The 18,769-nt window shown below is 41.4% G+C and overlaps 1 protein-coding gene across 1 annotated transcript in view; it reads left to right on the forward strand.

Moving 5' to 3' along the window:
• The first annotated feature begins 278 nt into the window (after positions 1 to 278).
• The window catches only part of SQOR (sulfide quinone oxidoreductase), a 46,212-nt gene continuing 27,721 nt past the window's right edge, over positions 279 to 18,769 (forward strand). Inside the window, exon 1 of the mRNA XM_023514261.1 lies at positions 279 to 610. The gene's annotated coding sequence lies outside the window, so the exon portion shown is untranslated. The remainder of the gene's footprint in view (positions 611 to 18,769) is intronic.

Raw genomic sequence — 18,769 nt, forward strand, 5'->3', positions numbered from 1 at the left:
CCTTCAGCTCTAACCAATGCGAGTCGCTGAGCCTCTCTGAGCCTCAGTCACCCTATCTGTAAAATGAGCGTGGGAATAGCTGTCTTTCTGAAGTCGTGGTAACCCGGAGAGAAGCCCACGGCACACCCAACACAAACGGCCAAAGGTCTCTCTCCGCGGCTCCACAGCGCCCCGCCTCCACCTCTGCCCGTCCGGATTATGTAAAGCTGTTGGCACCTAGGGGCAGGGGCGTCAGCTGGCCTCCGTGTCGCCCGGCCCAGGGCGCGCGGGAGTTAGAGGCCAGTGTGCCCCGCCCGCCCGCCGGCCACCCCCGGGCAGCTCCCTGGGCACTCCCTGGGCGGGCGGAAGCCCTGTTAGTGCTCTGGCCTCCCCGAGCGCTCAAAGCCCCAGTGCAGCCTGCGTTGGTTATGGTGCCCGGCTGCGGCGCTGGGCGGGGCAGCGCCGAGACCTTTCCGACCTTTTCTGGGGGGAGCTTAGCTCTCCCCGCCTACAGCCTCCGCCTGGAGGGTGCTGAGGACGGGCGGGTCCCTAGCACAGGCCTTGAGCCCCAGAAGTGATCGGCTATTTTTGCTGCGCCAACGCAGTGGCGGGAGGCTGCGCTCACACCTGGGTAAGGGGCATGGGGCGATCTCGGCCCTCGGCCAGGGGAGGAGGACTGGGTGGGGACGGAGATCACCGGTGAGGCCGGTTGTTGGCCTCACACCCGGCGCTGCCCTCGCACCCGGGACTCCGCGGATCTGTTGAGCCGCTCCTCAAACTTTCCTTCTCTAATCCCTCGATACCAGCCTTTCTTGCCGCCCTTGTCTGGGGTACGGGTTTTCGGACTTTTGCTTCCTTCTCCAAGTGTCAGAGCCTCCAGGAAGTGGAGAGGGCGACTTGAGAGGGGATGATTAAAAACCAAAGTATGCGTAGTCTTGTGTGGAAGTTTCTGACGCTTTCCACTTGTTGACTGTCACTCAGCACCGTCCCAGAGCGGGAGCGGGTGCTCCGCGTCCGGGGGTCGGGAACTGACGTTGGCGGGTCTGGACAAGTTCGTCCACCAACTCTGCGCATGGGGCAGACGGGACCTCGAGGGGTTGGCTGCAGCTGGAACACGTAGGGGACAGAATTTAGGACTTGTGGAATCAGGGCTCCTTTCTTTTCCTCTTCATCAGTCTTTTAGTTATTAACCCCCCAATCTAGCTTGTCACTGAAAGACACAGGGGGCAGAGTGTCTGGATTTGCTGGGCTGCCACTGGGCTCTGATGCCTTTTTACGCCACGTACCCCTTTGCAGCTGTGGGAAGACCCAGAACACTTTCTTAGAACAATACTTTTAAAGGTATAAGGTAAAGGCAGAGCATTATAAAGGAAAAAGAATTTATGATATAGTAATATATGTGCCTTAAAAAAAACTAATGCTTTATTAAATAACAAGATCTAGCAGTGGACCTACTAACTACCATCATTTTGAAATAGTAAAGAGTACAAGCAATACTTCAAGATAGAGACAACACCTATATAATCAGAAAATATCTGAGATTTCTAAGAATGACGAAGTCTTAGGTACTGCTGATACGACTGTAGTTTGTTGCCTACACGTGCAATTAAAGAAGATGTTAAAATTCAATTAGATATTAATGAAATAAAAGATATAAGTATTAAATATTAGTGAAAATAGATATAATTTTTTTCCACTGAAGTTCCTGGCACCCAGGTTGTTTCCCCTATAGTAGAAAGGACACTGCCCAGGAAGTCAAGAAGAGAGATGACTTGGGTTTGGGGTTTGACACATCCCTTGACAGGGCCAAGCATGACCTTGGCTTTGGAACTTCTTTGACCCTCAGCTTCATTGTACAGTGAAATAGTAACACCATCCCATGTATTGAAGGCAACTGGAACTGCACCCAGTACAGGGAGGTGAAGCAGGTACTACCTGTTAGAATTTGTCTGTATTCCTCCCAAGCCTATGGCCATCACCATTGTATCACCAAACCTGGCACATGGAAAGTGCCCAATAAATATTTATTGAATGAATTCATGGGTTGAAGAGGGTAGCTTGTAACTACATCTAAAAAAATATCAAGAAGACAGCTGGTGGTTTGGAAAATGACTCCGTTTAAATTTGAGGTTTCTTTCTTTTCTTTTTTTTTTTTAACTGGCTGAACAAATATATAAACACACCTGGAACTGGAGTGCTTGAAATGTAAGCCAGAGCCCATGGGTCTCTGTGTGTGTTGTTCTGCCAGAGAAAATGAAATTGAATGTCGATTGGAAACCAGGATTTCTTTGCAGAACAGTTTCTCCTCCATCTTGCCTGTGTCTAGGCTTGTTAATCCAATGTGTTGTAACACAGGAAATGTCTTAGAACGAAAAGACAAAGACCCATGATGAGGCATTTCTGGGCACAGATGTACATTTTTCCTTCCCCTTTTCTTTCACCTTTTCCTGCTCCACTGCCCACTACATAACTCTTCTCTGACCCCAAGGATTTGGGGAATAGAGGCAGTGTGGGTAGTTGCCCAGACTAGGCATGAAGGCAACTAGTTGCTTCTTAATTCCCAGCCTTAAAGTCTACTTATAAAGAACAGTAGATCCAGCCATCCATTCCTATGCTTTACTTTGTGCAAATGCTAAATTGGGGCAGGAGGTGAGGAGAGAACTTTGTCAAATAGGGAATTTAGAACACACTGGTGCTGTGTATGACTCTAACTCTGGGAAGGGCAAATACTGGTGTTATGGACTGTGCGTGTCCCCCTCCCCAAGTTCATACATTAAACCCTAACCCCAGTATCTTGGGATGTGGCTGTATCTGGAGATAGGGTCTTGAAAGAGTTAATTCAGTTGTATTAGGTCATTAGCTTGGGGCCTTCTCCAGCATGAATGGTGTCCTTAGAAGAAGATGAAAAGACATCTGGCTTGTGTGCACATAGAAAAGCCATGTGAGGACATAGCAAGGAGGTGGTTGTCTGCACGTCAAGGAGAGAGGCTTCAGGAGAAGCCTGTACTGTCTGCGCCTAGGTCTGTGAGAAAGTAAGTTCCTGTCATTTGAACCATCTAGTCTATAGTGTTCAGTCATAATGGTCCTAGCAAACTAATACTACTGTGTATCCCACCAAATGATCCATGTTAGTTGCTGTGCTTTTTAAATGCATGGTTGGTGATGAGATGGTGGTGTTGATGATCGTCCTTAAAGGGGTAACTCCCTTCAAGTCATAATGAATTTCCAAGTTTTGGTCTTAGTCCTCAGGGAACTTTCATTCTGTCTAGCTGGGAACCAGCAGCTCTAACCTTATCCACACTAATGGAGAGGAAATGCCTGTGTCTTTATCCTGAAACCAATCCCTGACTTCTGGGAGGGAGGCCTTCTTCTGGAAGTGAGGCCTACAGTGGTTTCATTCTATGATACTTTCTTATCTTGGCCATTTGCCTAAGACAGTCCATGATGTCTCCAAAGGAAAATGATGTATTTTTAACAACCACCTTGTTCAGAGTATTGACTGTTGGAACTTCTCAAGAAAGTGATACTGAGTCTAGTAAATGTGGTTTTGTGTTTCTGTGAGTACCCAAATGATACTTGTCATGGATGGATACTTGCCATCTCATTCTCTGGCCATCAGAGTTTGGATAATAATCTTGTGCCAAGGTCTAGATGGTCAAGTCTAAGCTGGTTTCAAATCATCGAGGTGATAATTATTGACACATCCACTTATTTTGCACTCAGAGAAATGGACCCAAATGGTTAAATAACTCATTCATGGTCCCACAATCTCTGTTTCCTCACTTATAAAATGGAGGTAATAATTCCCCTCTCTCATTGTTGTGAGAAATTATGTAAAGCACATATCACAATACCTGTCACAGAGTAAGCCTTCCTCAGAAGATTTTTGTGCAGATGCCGTTGTTATGCTGGGGTTAGTGCATCTCCCCATAGCAGCTTCCCTGGTGAATCCTGGTGGATAATGGTACAGATGTGGGACTTGGGGGCAGAGACTGAGAGGAATGGTTTCCATTCTGACTGTGATCTAGGCCTGTCATTGTCCTTGTCATTCTTTGCCACAGTAATTCACAGCTCTGATCAATCTAAAGAGTTGGTAGAACAAGTGTCTGCTTGTTGCCATTTGACTACCTACTTGTGAATCCTCATTTCCATTTTCTCCTCATTTAGAGGATCACAAAGCTTTAGAGAAGGAAGGGACCTTGGAAGCCAGCCAGCCCAAACTTTTATTTCATTGATGAAGAAAGCATGGCCTGGAATGGTTAAGGAAGAGCCCTCCCTGGCACTACCTGGAATGTGGACTTGTGTCCTCCAGTTGGATGTGGAGACTCTTGCTGTTAGGGATATGGGAAAACCTGTTATCTTGTCTACATCTCATTCTGTCCTAACCATTAAAGGATTTAGTATCTCTTCCAATCATGTTCAAAGAACACATGTATACTTACCTTGTAATTAATGAGTCTTTTCTCATTGTGCTAAGACCTTACACACTGGATTCCAGGGAATGATATGCCTCGGGAATTGGTCAGTCCCTGTTTATAGTGAAATTCCACCCTTCAGAGTCTTCTCGCCTGTGAGACTCTGAGCTGGAAGCATGGTGCTCCTGAGGCTGATGAGTCATTTTTCTGTGATCATTTGACAGATTCAGGCCTAAGTTGATCCCTGCTGTGTGGCTGAGAGCAACGTGGTTCCATATCAGGCTTCCTTCTCCAGGGAATTGCGTTCTGTAGTCTGTAGCTGGGCACACGCAGACATGTGTTGACTGAACCTGAAGAACACCTGACCAGAGGCCAACTGTGTTGGTGGGGCTGAAGGGGAGCTAAGTTGTGTTTATTTATACATGTGAATGGTGAGATGTTAAGCCCCCATGGGATAAAGCAAATAGAAAAACATGGCTTTTAAAAAATTGCTTGTTTTTCTATAGAATTCAGTCAAAATCCTTAACTTTCAGTTGAAACAATCTAATTGACTGACTTAGTTTTTCCTTTTCTGGAGCCCAAATGAAAATGTTTTCCTCATAGAAATATATATACATACATACATATATAGATAGATAGATAGATAGATAGATATGTATTTTTGTTGTTGTTGCAGTTTTGGCTGGGGCCGGGTTTGAAACCGCCACCCTCAGTATGTGGGGTTGGCGCCCTACTCACTGAGCCGCAGGCACCACCCAGACATAATATATTTTTTATTTTTTGCTTAGCAATTATATTAGTTGGGTGAAATTGTCAGTTCTCCCATTACAATGCTTTCCTAGATTATAAAACAAGTATAGGCTAGGGAAACTTGTAGGAAATCTCTCAGTAGCAAAAGGAGCCACTATTTATTGGAGTCCTCATTAGTGACTCTTAATCAGTAACTCTTTAAAGAAAATTCCCAGTTTGCCTCTTCTGAGTTAGGGAAGTGAAGAACCCCACTGTGGCTCCAAGCCTTGAATAATCAGAGAGCTGTATAGCATAGGATCATTCCTGTTTCCCTGATGACTCAGTCCTAGTCCACAACTGGAGCACTTGCTTCACAGCTTAATATTTAAACAGTGTTTGGATTTATAACAGCTCTGGAGGGAGGGTTCCAACCTGGCCCCGAAGGGCTAAGATTGCCCCATTTACCTTATTTGTTAACAATATGGTAATACAGTTCCTGAACACACAGGGGAGGAGTCACTGCCATTACTCAAGAAGAGGTGTGCCAAGAGGAAAGGCATAGCAGCCTAATCCCTTTGTAGAACAACACTCATTTCATTTCAAGGGGGAGTTTCCTTCTCTCTCTCTGCTTTGGACCTTTACTGAGCTTTGAGTAATCTAGTTCTGATAGGCCTGAATTAAGTGGCTGCAATGTTACAGTTCACATTTTTCCTTCTTCTCTATCCCATGTAGCTAATTGTTGCAAAAGTGTCTTCAATATGTATCTCACATTCACAGTGTCATCTCTATTCCAATCGTCTAGACCCTGCTCTTGCTAGTGCCTGGATTTCTGAAACTGCCACTTACTGAATTTGTCAATGATTTTTCACATTCCTAGCCTTTCCTGTTGGAATTGACGGACTCTTCCTATTCATTGTTGGCTCCCCAGTGGCTGACATATACTAAACTCTCAAAAATGCTGAACTCAACTGACTTGCCCTAATTCATCCTCCAAACATCCCCCGGAGGAATCCTTCTAAATCCAGTTTCATTAAGAACTTCCAAGGACTGTCATCACAGGGACTGCAAGCTCCAATATGCACCAGGGCCAAGCAGGTGACTTAAATGAGTGACAATGCTGGGTGGGGCTGGGCGGAACTGGAACCTTTTACTGGGTGGAGATGGCCTGAGTGCTCAGCTCCAGCCAAGAGTTCCCATGTGAGAATGTGGGCTTTGTGTCGTCTGAGGCCAACAAACTGGAAATTTTTTTTGGGGTGAGAGCTCCAGAATTTGGATTGTTGGTGACTAATCTGAAATCTAAGAAGACACTGTGAGCCAAAGAAAACACAGCATTTGGCTGGCAGGTTGCTGCTTTGTGACATCTAGCTATTGTCTAAGCTTATGCTCTCAGACCTCAATGTTAGTAACATATGCCCACCCAGTCTTATTTCTCTCTCTGCCTGGTGGACACTTGCCCTAGGCTGCCCTCCTTTTTGCACACATTTAGGTGATTCTTATGCCAAGTGATTCTCCTCCCAAAACCTTAAATCCAGTGGTCCAAAACCAGCTCACACAGGCCCCTGCCTTAACTTTCCTGTTTCTGCTCACATAATTTCTTTCTCTTCAGCTGCCTGGATGTCAACTTAGACTTATTTTTCTCCCAGAAGTCTTCCTTTCTACTCCAAAATCATTCTTTGTTTCCCCTGGTCTCTTTCTTATCTGAACCACTATTTGCATTTCTAATACTAACCCCTAATTCAGGCTCTATCATTCACACCTGGACCACTACAATAGCCGTCTAGCTGATTTTTCTCTTCCAACTTGATTTGCATCACACCGGATTCCTCTTCTCAAAGCTGCCTTCTTTGTTCTATCACTTTGGTAGAGCTTTGTTTTTCCATGTACAGCCTCAGTGTCCTGGCATGGCTCTTCATAATCTGGTTAAGATATTTCCTTCCTGTCATCTCAAAGTCAGTCAAATTGATCCGCCTCCCATTGCCCAAACACCGAGTGATAAGCTGGGCTTCCTGCCTTGTCAGTCCAGGTATCTGGGAAACAGTTGACACACTGAAAGTGTCATTAGGAAGGCTTAATAAAGTAACCACTCGCAGAGGCTTGGACAGGCTTCAGGGAAATCAGCAAGAGTGGTGAAGCATTTGTATTGGTTTGGGGCTTGAGGATGCAAGTAGAGAGGATGGTTAGATCTACAGCTGATGAGAGGGTAGAGGGTGGCTACCCCACAGGAGCTGAGGTGGAAAGCTAAGGGATATAGCCACTGCTGAGCTTGGCAGAGAGGGAGATGAAGAATATATATCCTGACCTTCCTCTCTTTCCAACCTCTAATCTTCTACCAGTGCCTTCCATTGGATGAACCTATCTGGAAGCCAGAAGACAATGGAGGCCAGCTGATGGATCTGCTCTTAGGGCTCACAGCCCAGGCAGGGAAGATGGGGAGGGATCTGGAGGGCAGTTACCACGTCTTCAATTCATTGGCTCGTGCTACGTATTCCCTTCTCTTGGTGTACTCTCCCATAGCAGTTCTACTTGTCAAGATGTTGCCAGTCTATTACCTCCTGCTCGGATTCTGTTTCCCCAAGCTTTCATTGATTATGCTTCATCAGAACATGCAAATGGCATTTGGTTCATATTGATGACATGCTGCTTTGCTTCTGCCACTGGAGTTAAGGGTGGTGAGATGTTTGCACATCCTTCTCTTTCCAGCTTGAGTAGGGATGTGTCCTAGCACTTTGTGTTTTCCTTCACACTCAATACACTTTTTGTTTTTGGAATAAAGTTGCACCCTCATTCACTGTATATATGTCTGGCATATAAGGTATTGAGTAAATCCACCCATTCTTTTTAGCAAATATTCCTGAGATCCTGCTTTATACTAGCTGCTTTACTAGAAACTGGGAATAAAACAGTGAACCTGTCACATCAGGCCCTTGTACTGACAAAGCGTGCGTTCTAGTGGAACAGAGTACACGCTAGTCCTTCCCACTCCTCTCAACTATTATATCCTCCTGAAATGGGCTTTCCTGGTTCCTTATCTTAGCCATGGCTCAAAGTCCAGCCTCAGTCCCAGCTTCTCGAATCCCTCTAGCCCTGTGGTTTTCAACTGGTGTGCCTTGAAAATTTTCAAGATCATTAATTAATTTTCAAAAAAAGTTTAAAGCACAGTAAGCATGTTCTTTTTGTTTTTTTTTTTTTACTTCTTTTTTTTTTTATTTCAGGCTCCTTTATTCCATGAATATTTACAGAATATCAACTATAGGCAAAACACTGACATAATCATTGACGATAACATTGGGACAAATATATCAATTTTATGAGGAAACAAAAGCATTATCTACAAATCAATTATGAGATAAGTGTACTCATTACCACCACTCCTACTAAAGTTGAAGATCCTAGCTAATACAATTATGATAACTTAAAAATCCCAATGGTTTGTAAAAAAAAATACAAATTTCATTACTTCTGAGTTACCAAGTTACTTGCAAGTTACCAAAAACAATAGAAAAATTTAGCAATGTAGCTAACTTCAGAATAACTATACAAAATCAATTATATTCCTATGTAAAAAAGAATTACAAAATAATATTAGAAAAAGAAAGATAGCATTGTATCAGCAACCAAAATAGAAAGTACCTATCAATATAGCTTTAACAAGAGCTGTGCAATTTTTTTGAATACATAATCATTTACTACTTGTTTGTTACAGAATACACAAGACAAAATACAAATAGCCAACAATTTTTTCCCTTATTATGTTTTTACCAAAGTCTAAAAAAAAAAGATGACTAATATACATAAATAAAAGTAAAAAGTAATTTCTAAAAAAAAAAAGCAGATCACGTCAAGTCTTATAGATAGTAGAAATAGAAATACTGGAGGTGGAACACATTATTCTTAGTGAAACATCACAGGAATGGAGAAGTAAGAATGCTATCTATTCAACTTTGATATGAAGACAATTAATGACAATTAATGACAGGGTGGGACATGGGGGAAGGGGAGACCAGACAAAGAAGGAGTGAGGGGGTGTGGGCAAAATAATAATAATAATAATGACTAATTCTCACACAAACTGGATTTAATTTTGATCAACATATATTACTTAAACATCAATTTTTAATTCAACATGTCAAAATGTTGTTTATCATATTTTTGTGCCCTTATTCATCAGTGTAATATGTCTGTAATTTCCCCTTTATAATACTATCAGGGGTATCCAGACTAAGTAGAATGATTTTGAAGTATTTCTATTTCTACTGTCTAAATATGGTCATTTACTTTTTTTTTTATTAAATGATAACTGTATACCTTAATGCAAACATGGGGTATAGTGTAGTGTTTTCATATACAATTTGAAATACTTTCATCAAGCTGGTTAACATAGATTTCATGTCATTTGCTTAGTCCTTGTGTCAAAACATTTATATTCTAGTTCTAGAAAAGTTCACTTGTACCCTTGTTAGACAGATATATAGGTGATCTTTCCGGTCACCCTCCCACCACCCAGCTGCCCTTTTCCCCTCCCCTTCCCCACCCCCTCCCCATATTCTTGGGCTAGAATTAAGTTGTATCTTTCATTTGAGAGCTATAAATTAGTTTCATAAAAGGGCTGTGTACATTGGATACTTTTTCTTCCATTCTTGTGATACTTTGCTAAGAAGAACATTTTCCAGTTCCATCCATGTAAACATGAAGGAGGTAAAGTCTCCATTTTTCTTTAGGGCTGCATAGTATTCCATGGTGTACATATACCACAATTTGTTTATCCATTCGTGGATTGATGGGCACTTGGGCTTCTTCCATGATCTGGCAATTATGAATTGGGCTGCAATAAACATTCTGACACAAACATCTTTATTATAATGTGATTTTTTATTCTGGGTATATACCTAATAATGGAATTGTAGAATCAAATGGCAGGTCTATTTTTAGTTCTCTAAGTGTTCTCCAGACGTCTTTCCAGCATGTTCTTTTTGTAAACACTTTTTTTCATCAACATAATTTAAGTGTGCCATGAAAGTTTAACTATAGGTTCAAGTGTGCTGTGAGATAAAAAAGGTTGAAAAATGCTGCTGTGTCTCATATTGATTCTATAGCTGTGTTATCTACCCTTCCCTTCCTGGGACTTTCTTGTAGTAACTCAGTTATTTGTTGATGTTTTGATGCATCTACTTACCCAGAAAGATTGAAAGCTCTTCATAGTTCCTGACTCTGGTTGTAGACTCTGGTCTCATCTGTCCCCACTGACACTATCTGGGCCCTTCTTGCTCTTTCTTCTCTGGGATAGTCCAGATGGCTGGAGGTGTAGGTAGAAAACCTCTGCAGTCAACCAAGAGTGTAGCATTGAGCTCTTTGACTGCCTCCGATGCCTCCTCAGGAAAAGTTGCCAAAAAATAGCGGTACATTTATTTTCCAACCCTACATCATTTCTTTACTAGTGGAAAGGGTACGGGGCTTGGCTTCCAAAAATCTAGGCTTGTATTCTAGCTCATAGATTTTTTTTTCACCTTAGAGACAAGGTCTCATTCTGTTGCCCAGTGGTGTCATCATAGTGCACTGCAGCCTCAAACTCCTGGGCTCAAGTGATTCTCCTGCCTTGGCCTCCTGAGTAGCTGGGATTACAAGCATGCATGACTCTACCCAGCTAATTTTTCTTATTTTTTTTGTAGAGATGAGGTCTCTCTATGTCGCGCATGCTGTTTTTTGAATTCCTTGCCTCAAGTGATCCTTCTGCTTCAGCTCAAAGATTTAACCAGCATGTCATTGAACTTCTCTGGACCTAAGTTTCAGAGAAGTAAATGAGAATAATAATACCTATCTCATGGGATTGTTGTGGAGATTAAGTATGATGATATATGTATTAGTCTCCCATTGCTGCTGTAACAATATAGATTTATATCTTATTAATCTCTGGATGAGAAGGTCTGGCCCAGATCTCACAAGGCTAAAATCAAGGTTCTGGCAGGGCCACATTCCTTCTGAAACTCCAAAGGAGAATCTATTTCCTTTCCTTTCCTAGTTTCTGGATATTGCCCACATCTTTGGTTCCTAGCCCTGTTCCTCCATCTTCAAAAGCAGCAACTTTTCATCTTTCTGACCATTCTTCCATATGTCATGTCTCCCATAACCATAGAAAGGCTTTCCGTTGTTAAGGTTCTATGTGATTAGATCAGTTTAGATTGGACTTACCTGGTTAATTCAGGATGCTCTCTTCTTCTCAATGTCCTTGATTTGATTATATTCACACAGCTGCTTTTGCCACATGTTCACATGTCCTGGTGATTAAGACATCTTGTGGGAGGGGCATTACTTTGCTTATCACAGTCCCTCCTCAGGCTCCTGTACACTCATGCCCATTCCACATACAAAATGTATTTCTGCCAGTCCAAGTTCCCCAAAAGTTACAGCATTAACTCAAGTCCAGATTCTAATCTAGGTCAAAATTTCATCATGTAAAGAATCTAATTATGTATAGATGAGGTTCTGGGTCTGGTCTGTCCTGGGGAACAATTCTTGTCCATCTGTGGACCCGTGAAACTAAAGAAACAAGTTATCCCAAAACACAATGGTAGGGTAGATACAGGATAAAAGTTATAGACATTCTGATTGAAAAACAGAGAAAATGAGAGGAAAGGAAGGAGTCACCAGTTCCAAGACATTTCAAAGTCCATTAGGTTTCAAGACCTGGGAATAATTCTTCATGGTTTTCAGTTCTGCCCTCTGGGCTCATGGCTCAGCCTTTGGGAAATCCTTTTTCATAAAATGTAGCATGTATTTGCAACTGAGTAGTTCTAGTTAAATTTTGTTTAACATTTATTCCTTCAGTTTATCCATCTTTCTCTTGCTTTTCACTAAAAGCAGCAAGAAAAATCATCTTGCTTGGAAATCTTCAATACTTTTCTTGGAAATGTCCTCAGCTAAATGTTCAATTGAATCTTATACATTAGTCCCTCCCTTGTTTATTTTTTGGCTTTCTGCAGTTTCAATTACCTATGGTCAGCTGTAGTCTGAAAATATTAAATGAGAAATTCCAGAAATAAGCAATTAATAAGTGTTAAATAGTGTGCCCTTCTGAGTGGCATGGTGAAATCTCATGCTGTCTCACTTTAGTCCTGCCTGGGACATAGACATCCTTTTGTTCAGTGTGTCCACGCTGTATGTGCTACCCACCTGTTACCATCTTGTCATCAGATTGATGGTTGCAGTATTCAAGTGCTTGTGTTTAACCCTTGTTTTACTTAATAATGGCTCCAAAGTATAAGAGTAGTGATGCTGACATATTCTTGTAATTGTTCCATTTTATTATTAGTTATTGTTAATCTTATTGTGCATCATTTATAAATTAAACCTTATCATAAGTTGGTATGTATAGGGTTCAGTACTATCTGAGTTTCAAGTATCCTCTAGGGTCTTGGGACATATTCTCATGGATGAGAGAGGACTCCTTTGTAAATTCTGCTTTCCATGTTAACTGTAGTTCTCTCAAGCTTTCTGCCACTATCTAACATGGATCCCTTTTCTCGGGGTCCTATAACTTGTTTCGTATCTCATTCTGGGTCCTCAGCAGCAGTAACATCTCTATTTCTGCTACTGTGTTTGTGATGATGATTTAGGTATTCTCTAAGGTGATTTGTGTTTTCTCTGCTATGCCTCCTACTTCGCAAATCCAGCTTCCACTGATGCACTGTTTTTTGCCTTTTCTTTTCTTTTTTACATATGTGATATTGTTTTATTTGTAAGACTTCAGTATAAGATATAGCCTTCTTTCAGTTTTGTCTTTGTTATTTCATAGCTGTTCTTTTATTTTTACATATGCATGTAATTATTAATTTCCACTTTTAATCGTCCTCATATCAAAGTTTAATACATAGGATTCATACTTCTCCATTCCTATGATGCTTCATTCAGAATAATGTGTTCCACCTCTATCCAGGTTACTACAAATGCTGCAAAATCTCCATTTTTAAAAATAGTCCATGGTATACACATACCACAGCTTGCCAATCCATTCCTGGGTTGAAGGGCATTTAGGCTGTTTCCATATTTTAATGATTGTAAATTGGGCTGCAATAAACAGCCTAGTACAAGTATCTTTATAATAAAAAGTTTTTTTCCCTTCTGGATAGATGCCCAGTAATGGGACTGCAACATCAAATGGGAGGTCTAGGTTGAGTTCTTTGAGGTTTCTCCATACGTCCTTCCAAAAAGGTTGTATTAGTTTGCAGTCCCACCAGCAGTGTAAAAGTGTTCCTTTCTCTCCACATCTGTGTCAGCATCTGCAGTTTTGAGGTTTTGTGATATAGGCCATTCTCGTTGGGGTTAGATGATGTTTTTGCCTTTTCATTCTTTCACTTATTTTCACGTTCAAACATGTACAAAACAGACCAGCACAAGGAATTCCCATAAATATCCATCAGTTGGCTTCAGGTTCAAGTTGCTATTTCCTCATGGCCCATCTTGATTTACCTACAATCTCATACACCTCATGAAATATTTTCAAGTAAATTCCAAATCATTGTAACTGTAAGAATTTCTAAAAGATAAAGACTTTTTTCCTTTTTGTAAGAGATGGGGTCTTGCTCTTGCTCACGCTGGTCTCAAACTCCTGGCCTCAAACAATCTCCCCTGCTCCCCCCGGCCTTCCAAAGTGCTAGGATTACAGACATAAGCCACCAAACCTGGCCAAAAACAAACAAACAAACAAACAAACAAACAAACAAAAACCAATGAAAGGGTCTTAAAAACCTACATTAGTACTATTATTGTACCTTGCCCTCCCTGCAAAATGAAAAAACCCCACCAGATTTTCTTCTTTTCAATATACTCAGTAAGCTAAAATTTAATAGCAGGTATTCCCTCCCACCCCATTCCATGGGATTCAACCAACCTGTTTTAAAATTGAATGAGAATAAAATTCAGCCAGTAGGTATCTTTCTTGAATTATCAGAAAGCTTTAATTAAATCCTGCTGCTTAATTAGTGATATGACCTTAGGCAAGTTCTCTAACCTTCTGCCAAGCCTTAATTTTCTCATCTACAAAGTGGGGATACTATTTACAGGGTTGTGAGGTGTTCTGGAGACATCATAAGTACAACTAGTAAAACCTTAATAAATGTTAGCTATTATGATGATGATAGTTTCTTCCTACTTTTTCTTATCAAATCCTGTATCCTGGAAATAATTTGGTTAAGAGGTGTAAATAATTAATGAGAATGTTAGGTCTGACTTAATTAAATAGACCCAGAAAGCCCAAGTGGGAGGATCTAGTTGAAGAGAAGTCTTCCAGGAGGCTCACCGCCTGGGCGCAAGGTGTAAGCCTGACCCGCACTATGTAGATTAGACCCAGAGACTGGAAGCTACAGGGATCCAGAGTGGCACCTCAGAGTAAGCTCCCCTCAGCTCTGGTGGGAGAAATGGGTGGGTGGCAGGAGCTGAGGCTGGTTGTTGTCTGCTTTCCTCTTTGATTTTTTTTTTTTTTTTTGAGACAGAGCCTCAAACTGTTGCCCTGGGTAGAGTGCTGTGGCATCACAGCTCACAGCAACCTCCAACTCCTGGGCTCAAGAGATTCTCCTGCCTCCCAAGTAGCTGGGACTACAGGTGCCTACCACAATACCCGGCTATTTTTTGGTTGTAGCCGTCACTATTGTTTGGCAGGCCTGGGCTGGATTCAAACCCGCCAGCTCAGGTGTATGCGGCTGGCGCCTTAGTTGCTTGAGCCACCGGCCATGAGCCTCCTCTTTGATTTTGGAAATGTTCTGTTAAAGGTAGCCCTGTGGTTACTGAAAAGCAAAGCAAAGTTGGCCTAGCTTGGTCTAGGATTGAGATAAAACATTTGTGAACTGTAAAAAGACTCAGTGTTTTCTCAAAAGGAAAAGTAGCTGAAGGGTTGACCATAAGCTTGCTGGCTTCGTGGACCTTTCCAATGAATGCTCTGAATAATTCTAGTTGTTCACACACCATGTCATGTGACATGAGATTAGAAAGTTTAGCCTTAGCAAGGGCTGATCAGGTAAGGTGTGGTGTCCCAAAGACTTGTCCAGGCCATGGCCCAGAGCCAGTGATTGGTGATATCTGTAGATGCCCATGCAGCTGTCTTATTGTTCAATCAGCAGAGATTTTACTTCTCCAATTAAACTCGAGATATCAGAGCATTTATTTTGATCTTTTGAAGGAGCCACTCAGTTGATTTAGAATTAATAGAGAGCTTTTTATCTATCTTAAAAGCATGACACTATTTAATTAAAAAATGTGTGACATGTGCCACTAAATTTTCCTTTTTACTGATTTTTTTTTTTTTTAGAGACAGAGTCTCACTTTATTGCTCTTGGTAGAGCGCTGTGGCCTCACAGCTCACAGCAACCTCCAACTCCTGGGCTTAGGCAACTCTCTTGCCTCCTGTAGCTAAGACTATAGGCACCTACCACAACACCTGGGTGTTTTTTGTTGCAGTTTGGCTGGGGCCAGATTTGAACCTGCCACCCTTGATATATGGGGCTGGTGCCCTACCCACTGAGCCACAGGCACTGCCCTTTACTGATTTTTTAAAAAGTGTGTTTAACTTTGTAAGAATGTAGAGATAAAGTGGTTGCAATCTTTATCATTGGTGATTAATTCTTATTTCTGAAACTAACAAGTATATATGTTTCAGGCTATCTTCTGGGAGACTCAGAAGTCATATTAGATTTATGCTCCTTGATTATTTTGGTGATAGATGTTTTCTGTTTCTTCTCTGCTGACCTCAGGGCTGAGTCTGGCCTTCTTTTCTTTCCCTTTGTTTTCTGGTTAAAATGGCTTGGCTGTTGCTTCCTTCAGCTGTGGGTCATTCTGGTTGTTGCAAAAGACTTGGTTTAGGTCAATGTCAGAAATTGGTGTTGGTTTCTGAGTAATGTTTTCTGACACTATTTTTTTTTTTTTTAATTTTAGAGACAGAGTCTCACTTTGTCACCCTCGGTAGAGTACCATGGTATCACACAGCTCACAGCAACATCCAGCTCTTGGGCTTAGGCAATTCTCTTGCCTCAGCCTCCCAAGTAGCTGGGACTATAGGCGCCCACCACAATGCCTGGCTATTTTTTGTTGCAGTTTGGCTGGGGCCGGTTTCAAACTCACCACCCTTGGTATAGGGGGCTGGCGCCCTACTCACTGAGCCACAGGCACCACCCACTTTTCTGACTCTACTTCTAACACAAAATGTCAGGTCCCCAACACCAATCTGTGAGTGCCCAGCAGTTCAGTTCAGCCCCACAGACAGCCCCCACTTCAGATTCAGCCAGGTAGTACATCTGCTGCTGGCCCCCACACTTGTGTCTGGCTGACTGAAAATTCCAGGGTTCCCATGATCCCCCCTTAGGTTCCATAATAGCTAGAACTACTCAAAGGACTCAAGAAAACATCTTATGTTTACTGGTTAATTATAAGAGATACATCTCAGGAATGGCCAAGTAGAAGAGATACCTGGGACATGGGAAGTGGCACCACAGAGCTTCAGGGCCCCTCTAGGCGGGTGGGGGTGTGTGCTCCCAGCACGTCGGTGTATTCAGTGCCCTGGGAACTCTTGTCTCCACTTAGAAGAGTTTTTCTAGAACTTGGTCTCTAGACTGCCTGCCCTCCTGAAGGTCAATGGTGGGACTGGAAATTCCAGCCCGCTAGTTATAACCATGTGTTTGGCCTTTCTGATGACCAGTTCCATACGGATCTATCTAGGGGGTCCCACCCTGAGTCACCTCATTAGCGTAAACTGAGGGGCTCCATATGAACAACCAAAGACACTCCCATCACTCAAAACTCCAAGGGTTTTAGGAATTCTGTTGTAGGGACTGGAACAAGGACCAAATATATTTTTTGTTATACTGCAGTTTTTAAGTGGCATTTAAAAAAATTATGATTTATATATCATTGCCCTGGGTTGCTTCTAGTCTTTGACACTACTTTCTTCATAAATAGGACTAGATTGTGGCTGTAGGTTTTCTGATCTGGAAGTTTAGATGCTGTTACATTGTTAGACTGAGAGAGTTATTGAGACTTGGGGGAGTACTGAAACTTGGGACATTTCTGCTAGCACATTCTTTTGCATTTTTGGAATTGTTATTTATAGCTCAAAAGTGAAATTTGACTGCAAAGCCCAGGACAGTCTGCTTTATGGTTGTTATTAATGATGCTAATAAAACCGGACTTGTGTTTATAAATATTGAATCCAGAAATAGGCTATGGGTAACAGCTGAAATACAACAGAAACAGCCTTCTTGGCTGAGTGAGGGAAATACTCGCATTAACTTTGAAAAGAAGAACCACATGGTTAGTCTGGAAGGAAGCGAGGTCCAATGACCTCACATGGAGTGGCTGGAAACAGGAGAGTAGCCAGGTCTCCTTTGAGTTTGTCTTCCCACCCATGGGGCTAAGAGAGAGTGTCAAGACCATGAAAATATGATTTCCCTTTTCTGGAAAGTGAGGAGTTTTGCTGTGATTCTGTCATTCTCTGGACATTTAGAAGGAAGGGCAGGACGTGACAACTGTGTATTCACCATAAATGATCTTCTTTTCCTATCGAATGACAACAAACTACTTTACGATTTCTTAAAGAAAATCCTATTTGAGTAATATTTAAAATTTAAAATATAGGGTTTATTAAAGAAAACTTGAGAAAAGTACACACAAAGAAGAGAAAGAAATCAATTATAGTTGTATCAGAAACACTGCTAATATTTAGGTGTATTATGAAAAATGATTTCCCTTTTCTGGGAAGTTATAGAAAATATGTTTGTTTTTTATTTTCCATGTAACATTATCACACAAGCATTATTTTGTTGTTATGGTTATTCTAAATATCACAGATGACATGGTGTAGAAGTTTAAAGTAAAGGATGGGGTTCATATCATTGGACAACACTTATAAACTAGCTGACCTTGAGAGGGTCACTTAACTGCTACCTGCCTCAGTTTTACCATCTGTGATATGGGCATGATAATGGCCGGCAACTCACAAGTTAAAAGCTTACATAAAGGACTTAGTACTTGTTAGTTACTACCATCAAAATGAAGATTTTATTTATATTAAGATGTATTAATGTATATATAATAAAAAATTTTATAAAATACAGAAAAGCAGAAGAAATTGAAATTACCCATTGTTCTTTTTTTTTTTTTGCTGAGGCTGGGTTTGAACCTGCCACCTCTGGCATATGGGGGCTAGCGCCCTACCCTTTTGAGCCACAGGTGCCACCTGACCCATTGTTCTATAACTTAGATAAAACCACTTATCCAGTATTAAAATTTGGCTGTCTTTTTTTTTGATTCAATGTATTTTCTCTTACATAGTTGAGATAATATCACATTTCTAATTCGTTTCCTGATCATAACATAAGCATGTCTTTGTAAACATAATTTTAAAAGACTATATAAGTCATTTTGTATAGCATATTTTATTTAAACTTTCCCCAGTGTTTTGACATTTAGAATATTCTCTGCTCCCATATTCAATTGGAGACCTGAGCCTTCCTTGGCTGGTAGGGAACCTATAGTTTTTTTTTTTTTTTCCTGTCCCTAGGACATAAAGTGAGGACTAATCCACAAACCAGTTATCAGAGGGTTGACTATATTATGAATAAGTTTGTGAGAAATTTAAGTTTTTCTTCTTTGATATTGGAGGTTAT

The sequence above is a fragment of the Otolemur garnettii genome, unplaced genomic scaffold (genome assembly GCF_000181295.1).
Source record: "Otolemur garnettii isolate 467f Iridium unplaced genomic scaffold, OtoGar3 scaffold00050, whole genome shotgun sequence".
Lineage (NCBI taxonomy): Eukaryota > Metazoa > Chordata > Mammalia > Primates > Galagidae > Otolemur > Otolemur garnettii.